We start from the raw sequence: 7,552 nt of genomic DNA, 5'->3' as shown, positions 1-7,552 counted from the left end.
CCCCCTTCCCTGTTTCTCTTCCCCGTCGCTCTCTGTTGTTCTCCTTTCGTCTCTCTTGTCTCTGTGCTCTTTTTGGAGAAAAATGCCAGATCAACAGAAACGTCACATCCAGGATAAGGAGCTTACTTTTGTATCTTCTAATTGAAGTGCCTTCCTACCTTAGCGTCTGACAGCTCCTTTTGACAAGTGATGTGTTTTTTGAAAGTGAATCAGCTTTCTTTGGCTCTGAGTGCTATAGACAGCAGAGATCAGTGAGGGTCAAGCTGAATGCTGGGCTCTATACTGAGTTACTGCTGCCTCCTGCCATCACAAAGCTTGTCATTCATCTCATCGTTAATCCTGCCTTCTCCTTTCAGCGAAAAAATTCTCCTCTCTGGAATTTCCCCCCTGAAAATATCAAATAAGTCAACCGGACATACAGTTCATAAACCGAGGTTGTTCAACCACTGTTTGAGGACACAAATCAATAATTTCATAGTGCCAATGGATTAATTGAGTGTGTAAGTGACTGGCATAGACAAAACCACAGAAAGTGACCAGTGGTGGGTAAATACAAGCATTCATTTGTGTTTTCTTTTAGAGATTTTCGCAAATTTCAGGGATGGGAACGTGGCTATTGTCCTCTCAGAGAAGCAAGCACACTGTTATGGTGCCATAAAAGCTCTCAGGGGGAATTTCTGGATGAATAGTTTGGCCAATAATTCATGCGACATCTGAGGCCACAGTTTGCATCCTGTCTCCTACCAACTGTGGGCGTTGGTTTCTTTTGACCATGACCACAATCTTCCTCTAACTTTAACCAAGTCGTTGCCTCAACATAATCAAACGGAACCACAGAGGTGACAGATCGGAAATGAATCACTTTTGGAACAGTCATAGAAATCATTGTGGAAGACACAGACAAAATACCCATTTTTGTTGTTTAGTTATGGGGATTTGCTGTGATTAAAATTTATAGAATTACATAGTAGATGCCAGAAAAATCAGTGTTGGTGCTAACCCTTTATAGCAGATGCCCCTGGCAGAATTTTAAAACCCATCTTTACATGAAACAATAGAGTACTGTGTTATATTGGACGCTATTTTCAGTTTTACCATGTCATGACATGATCCTAGTGGGTTTTTATTAAAGAACATGATGTCTAAGGCATTCATTCTTTTTTGGTCTATATTTTGTGGTTCTAGTGGGGCAGCACAAAGCTCATCCATAGCCTGCAGCTTCTGTATGTATAATCCCATCTTAGCCTGCACTGTTTAGCATCGCTCCATCAATAGCCAGAGAGCGAACCTTCAATTATAACTTTGACCAACACACACAGCCAGTACTCATCATTGGAAACCAGCCACATCCACATGGAATGGAAATATGGTAGGAATCAAATCCTTTTTTTGCCTGGAAAATTTCCTAAATTTTACTCCCTCTGCATCTCCTTGGCGTCTTCCCACTTTCCCACTCCAGCTCTGTGTGTGTGATATTATGAAGAACAGATTTTCCAGAAAGGAAATGAAAGGGCTTGTTAGCAGACGAGAGAGAGGGAGAGGAAGGGAGCGAGAGATCAGAGGGCCAGTGTTGAGGCTGACAACAGCCCAGTCTCCCAGCACCATCAACCGACCCACCCAGCAGCTAGCCAGCCTTCACAGGGCTGCATGAATCCACATGCAGGTCACATTACTGCTCGCCTTCATCAATGTTTACTGGCATGTTAAAGATTGTAATAACATCGGTCAGGACAGAGATTTTTAATTTAGATGTTTTTTTCAGCTGTGGCGAGGGGAGACGTAGTCAGAAAGAGACAGATGCTGGCACAGAGGAAGAGAGGTGTAACCACATTTGGACCGAGATGAGAACGGAGCCTGCAAGGTCGTGCTCTATAAACACTCCTCAAATTAGGATGCTAAACTTTTGTTATACATACTCGGTTTAGACAACAATTTGTGCATGTCTTCATGTTTTCAGTGGTCATTTGAGTTAAAATTATGAAAGTCGTTTGAGTCATGATGGTAAACATTCAGCTACAGCAAGGAAATAACCCACAGAAAACAACTGCACAGGCAGGCAAATCTGAAATTCCCCCTTTTTTTTTACATTCAACGACGTCTCTCTCCCTCTATCTCGTGCTTTAACTTCAATGTAAAGGCTTGAAGCTGAAACATGGTTTGCCAGTGTATTTTCTTTGGGTAGCAGGCCATACCTCCGCTCAACTTAGATATATTGGATTTTGATCAAATGCTCGAAAAGTGGCGCAAGGACTCTGTGCTTATTTTAACTGTAATGTTGAATACACAAATCAGACTGGGCGGTGTGATGAGGCGCACACACACACACACACACACACACACACACACACACACACACACACACACACACACTTTCCCCTCTGCACTATAGATTGTAGCTGGGCTGAAGCTTGGAGAGCCTTGCCTCGTTCAAGGTTGTACACCCACTGTTCTGTTCCACTCAGCTGTGTAACCATAACAGTTTAATGACATGGTATTACAGGGCTATCACACTTACAGCATCATGTTAACACCACAACCGCTGCCTCAGTCCCACACAGACAGTAGGCTATATCAGATTTAGGCCCTAATCCTACTCATTTGGCCCGTTGTTTTTTAGTTTCACACGCACCTTCTTTCACACGCACTTTCCTTCTGTTTGCCTTTCCGTTTTTTCATTGCCTCTCTCTCTCTTCTCTTCAGACATTTGCTTAAGTACAGTACTCAGTAATTTACCTTAATATTCCAATTATGTACTAATTTATAGCTCTATTGCACCTAATTTCAGAGGCAAACATTTTCTCTTTCACACCACTGCATTTATTTGACAGTTATTGTTACCAGCTTTGCAGATTATTTGAAATCAACTGTATGCATATTTTATGAAGTACAGTTAAGTGCCCAATAGAACAGAAAACCATTCCTTTTTTTCCAGGTTGATTGGTTGCAAGGTTAAAATACTGCATTCACTTAAGTAATCCATCAGATACAATAATCCAGGCCAGTCGCATCAGTCTTGTGTCAAATTAACACAAATGTAGCTTTTCTAACTTTGTCCAAATACAAGTGTGTGTTTTCATATTTTTGCTTAAAGATAAGTAAAGTACATTAATTATTTCTCCATCACTGCCTCTTCATCATTCAAATGTGGCATTTATCTCCTCTGTCAGCCTCATCTTCACATCAGCAAAAATACATATTGTGTAGTCTGCTGCGCCTAACAAACAAAGCTGGTCTCACTTGTTTATTTTGATGCATTAAACCTGACCCTCAGAATTGGCCACAACAGCACACTGAAGCCAACCCTTGGAGCAGAGCTAGTCACTTGTGATTTATTTCATATTTCCATTTGATTGGGGGCTGTTTTGGGGTAATCAGGCTCTGACAGTGGGCCCTGTGCTGTGGCTTAGCTGTTTACATAGCTCTACTGGAGAGATGTTGACACTGCGGAGGGCTGAGACCAAGAGCCGTGCTGCTCCCAAGGTCTGGACAGTATTTGAATTTGAGTTGGTCTGCTTTGAGGAAGGACAGGTCAACCAGGGCAAAGACAGAGGGTAGGAACAGGTTGGACTAGGAACAGGAAGAATGAGGAGACTAGTCTTGAGTGAAATATTATATACATCAGCTAGTAGTGAGAGCTTTGTAAATTACTGGCCGATTCTGTGGTTTGGTGGTTTACTGTTAATCTTCATACCAATAAGAAGGTAGAATATGATCACAGAAACCAGTTTAATCATGTTAACCATCAATATTGCACAGTATGTAGTGTCAAGAGCAGTCATGCAGGAAAAATGCGATCAGAAGAAGACAGAAGTATTGATTTCCTCTCCGATGAAACTCCCAAAATATCCTAACGCCTCACATGTCTGACTTTTCTCAACCAAAACTGAGCTCACAAGACAAAATTGATACAGCGTTGGCCCCCCTCTTTCCTCCTCGTTAGATTGTTATCATGTCATTTTTGAGATAGTATACACAGCTAACTGAAGCCAACGCTGGCTGGATAAGAGTGGGTACAACAAAAGGAAGGAGAGTTGACCTGAAATGTGCTGCGCAGGACCAGAGAAACTATAAAAAAAACCCAAACTGGGAATAAACATCTTATTTTTCTAACCCACCGGATTCAATCCTGCAAAAGTGTCCTCACATGCCAAAAAAAATGATACATTCTAAATGTGCCACTGCAGCAAGTTCCCAAAAGTTAAACTCCCGAGATAGAACATACAGCTGGAGCTGTCACAGTGAACAGAAGAGATGTTTTGATCCTCTTTTCCTCAACAGCAAAGACCCCAGCAGAACAAGTCAACAGCCCCCCTTTGCACCTGCTCCAGCAGAAGGCCCCGGGTCACTGACGGGAGACGAAGAGACATGTTTGTGAACTTTCCAGTGCGAGCAAGTGGAATATTGAACTTTTCACATTGAGTTGCAACAAAAAAAAAACCTGAAAAGTTTGGAGAGCCTAATCAATTTACCAAAAGGTTTTTGTTTGACTGCAGAGCAAGAGTCAAATCTTTGAAAAGCAGAGGCTGACATCCTTGAAAAAAAAGAGGCATGCACTGAACCCACGCCTTTGTGTTCTTTTGGTCTTTGTTTGTAGAAGGTTCGTACATGGAGGAGGAGGTAGTTGGCTCTGAGTATCAACCTCAAGTAATATTGCACACACATGCGCACACACACACACGCTTGTTCAGTCTTTAAAAGCAATGTATAATGCTGTTAGATATTATTTTAAGTCGAGGTACTGATTTCAATGCCAAATGTCAAATCAGATGTAGATGACTGGGAGGGCTTTTTATGCTAATAAGGTGGTTAATATTCTGATGATATGTCTACATGAAGCCTGAGTGTGTTTTAATATCCCAGAGAAGGTGTGTGTGTGTGTCTACCTCCACATAGAGACGGAGATGGTGCACCCAGGGGCGAGCCAACGCACCAGTTAGCCTGTGTCGGCTCGACTGGAGCGCCTTGCTGTTTTACCGCAGGAAGTAACACAAAAGAGCAGCAGGAATGTTTATGAACACCTCAATCCCCGAGGACCTGCGGGCTGACCTGATTATCGCCTGTCTGTAATTCCACAGTCGGCAAGGTGCTGCTGCTCCTGGAGGGGTTTCAAAGGGTGTGAGTGTGTGTGTGCGAGTTAAGAGCGTGCATGTGTGTATTCCGTCACTGATAGGTATCATTAAGCATCATTAGAGGGTTGGAAGAGTCTCAAGCTGCTTCGGTTTTGTGTGTGTCAGACCGTTTCTGTCAGACGCACTCTAGGAAGATCACTAACAGCGCAGCCCCGAAGACACACACACACACACACGCGCACACACACACACACACACACACACACACACACACACACACACACATTTAAACGCACACGCTGAAAAGAGGGTATTTATCAGTCAAGCTTGTTTTGTTATTGCATGCATTCTTTTGACATGAGCTCTGACTGTGGCCTTTGTAAAAGAGGAAATCAAATAACAGGGCCAACAGGAGCAGAGCTACAACCCCCTCCAGCATATACAAACAGAAATAAACCTTGGCTGTCTATATCTAACAATAGGACAACAACTTTTACTTCAAGGCTATTGCGAAGTTTGAGCAGTCATTTAAAAGGTTTGTGTATATTTGTCTGCTTGTGTATTCGGAGACGGCTGGCATCTTCTCATTCATTTCCCCAGACAGCTATTTGTTAAGTTATGTTTAGCATTCGCTGCCAGGATGTGTCATGAGCCATTCTGTTGATCAGCTGTTGATCCGTGGGCCGATGCAGGAATGCCGCGGTTAACTGGTTCAGCGTGTTTAAATGTAGAGAGCAACGGTGAGGACCAGGCCCCCAATCAGCCCAGTGACCTACACTGTGTAGTTGAGCGCAGCCATGAAACATCTCTATCCATCAATTGGACGCAGCATTTTCAGAGCGGTGGACACAATGGAGATCAGAGGAGGCCAAAGCGTAGCTGGGTGCTGCCATCTTCTGGCCGGGCGCCACATGAGGAGGGCAAATTCATCATGCGGAGCGTATCACGCATGTTCTTCCACATGAAACTTGGTTAAAACAATCATGGATCAATACCACTGAGGTGGATGCTGCAACGCTTTCTGCCAAGAGATATATTTGTTGCGGCTCGAAAAAACCCTCGTTTTTTGGCAGACAGAATACACCTTCAGACTGTGAGCAGGCTCTAATTTGCAGCTGTAATTCTCTAATCTTTGCAAAACAAGCGATCCACCGTGAGCACCTCACAGGACTTCAAAGCCTCAATGAGCTACAAATCTTTACAGCAGAATATGCTGTATCTCCTCAGGTGATTGTACAGTTATACAGAGCAGCTGGAAAAAAGCTCCTGGCTACCTCTCTCCACGCCGACTGAATGTGTCAAGCTAATACTTGGTGACACGTGGTGAGTTATTGCGCTGAGTACCAGGCCGCTGGTTCTGCTCACAGGCCTGGTTTGATCTTTTATTTACACTCCTTTTTGCTCAGGATTTCAGGACAATTTTCTCGGCTCTTTACAGTCAACAAACTACAAAGAAAGGCCCGCATCTCTGGGAGGCATGTTGAATAGAGAAAAAGACCGCTGGTTTGGCTGCCTGCTTCAGAAACAAAAAAACCCCAAACTACTAAATCGGTTCAGCCACTTTGGACTCCATGTTGGCCTGGTAAAAAAAAGGATGATCTGTGTGTGACAGCTTGCGAGAGAAAGATGGGCGAATGTATGGATGAGAGACAGTAAGCACACAGGCAGACAGACAGAGAGACAGGCGCACGCTGCAGACAGACAGGCAGACCATTATTTAGTCAAGTTGGAGGACAAACCATTTTGACTGCGAGTATGTATGGTTGCATATTCACTCAAGTGGCTGTCTGCATCAGAGAAATAGAGCCACTACCTCAAACTATTATTCCGCCATTAGTTTTCTACAGGTCACGATTGTGGCATAATGCAATAGCATTCATCTATTTCATTCATTTTAGTTCTTAGAGAGCGACACACAATTTAATTACCCATCCTCCTCTTTGGCTGTGGGAGCGGGAGCAAGCGCCGCGCCCCCCTCCCTCCGCTCACTCACTTCTCGTAAAGGATCGAGGGTGCCGAAACAATGATGGATAGAGTCTGAAAAGTGCATTATTTCTGATGCATTTTTGATTATTTCTACCCTTTCCCTTTTTTTCCCAGGTAATGCAATAAGCCTGATACGCCCTGAGTTCTGTCAGAGACATGGATATTGCAACAGCTCAGGCTTCGCTTTCTATCGGCAGGAAAGTCATTGTTTCTGAAACAAGGAGTTATCTTTATATATATATATATATATATATATATATATATATATATATATATAGCTCTTTTACTCTTTTTCTCCCTTTTTTTGTCTGTCTTTGTTCACAGCCTTTGTGATTTTGTCGGTCTATCTGTCTCCAGCTTGGAGACATTCTCATTTGGACTGGTGCCTTGGATGCCCCAATAGACTGCCACGATGGTTCCTCATCGAAACAATTTCAAGGACCTCTTCAAAGTGAATGAATCAATAGTGCTCATATGTGAGGTTAAAGCAGAGGTTA

Source organism: Acanthopagrus latus, chromosome 2 (assembly GCF_904848185.1).
Source record: "Acanthopagrus latus isolate v.2019 chromosome 2, fAcaLat1.1, whole genome shotgun sequence".
NCBI classification, from domain to species: domain Eukaryota; kingdom Metazoa; phylum Chordata; class Actinopteri; order Spariformes; family Sparidae; genus Acanthopagrus; species Acanthopagrus latus.
Note: the sequence above shows the minus strand (reverse complement) of the source record.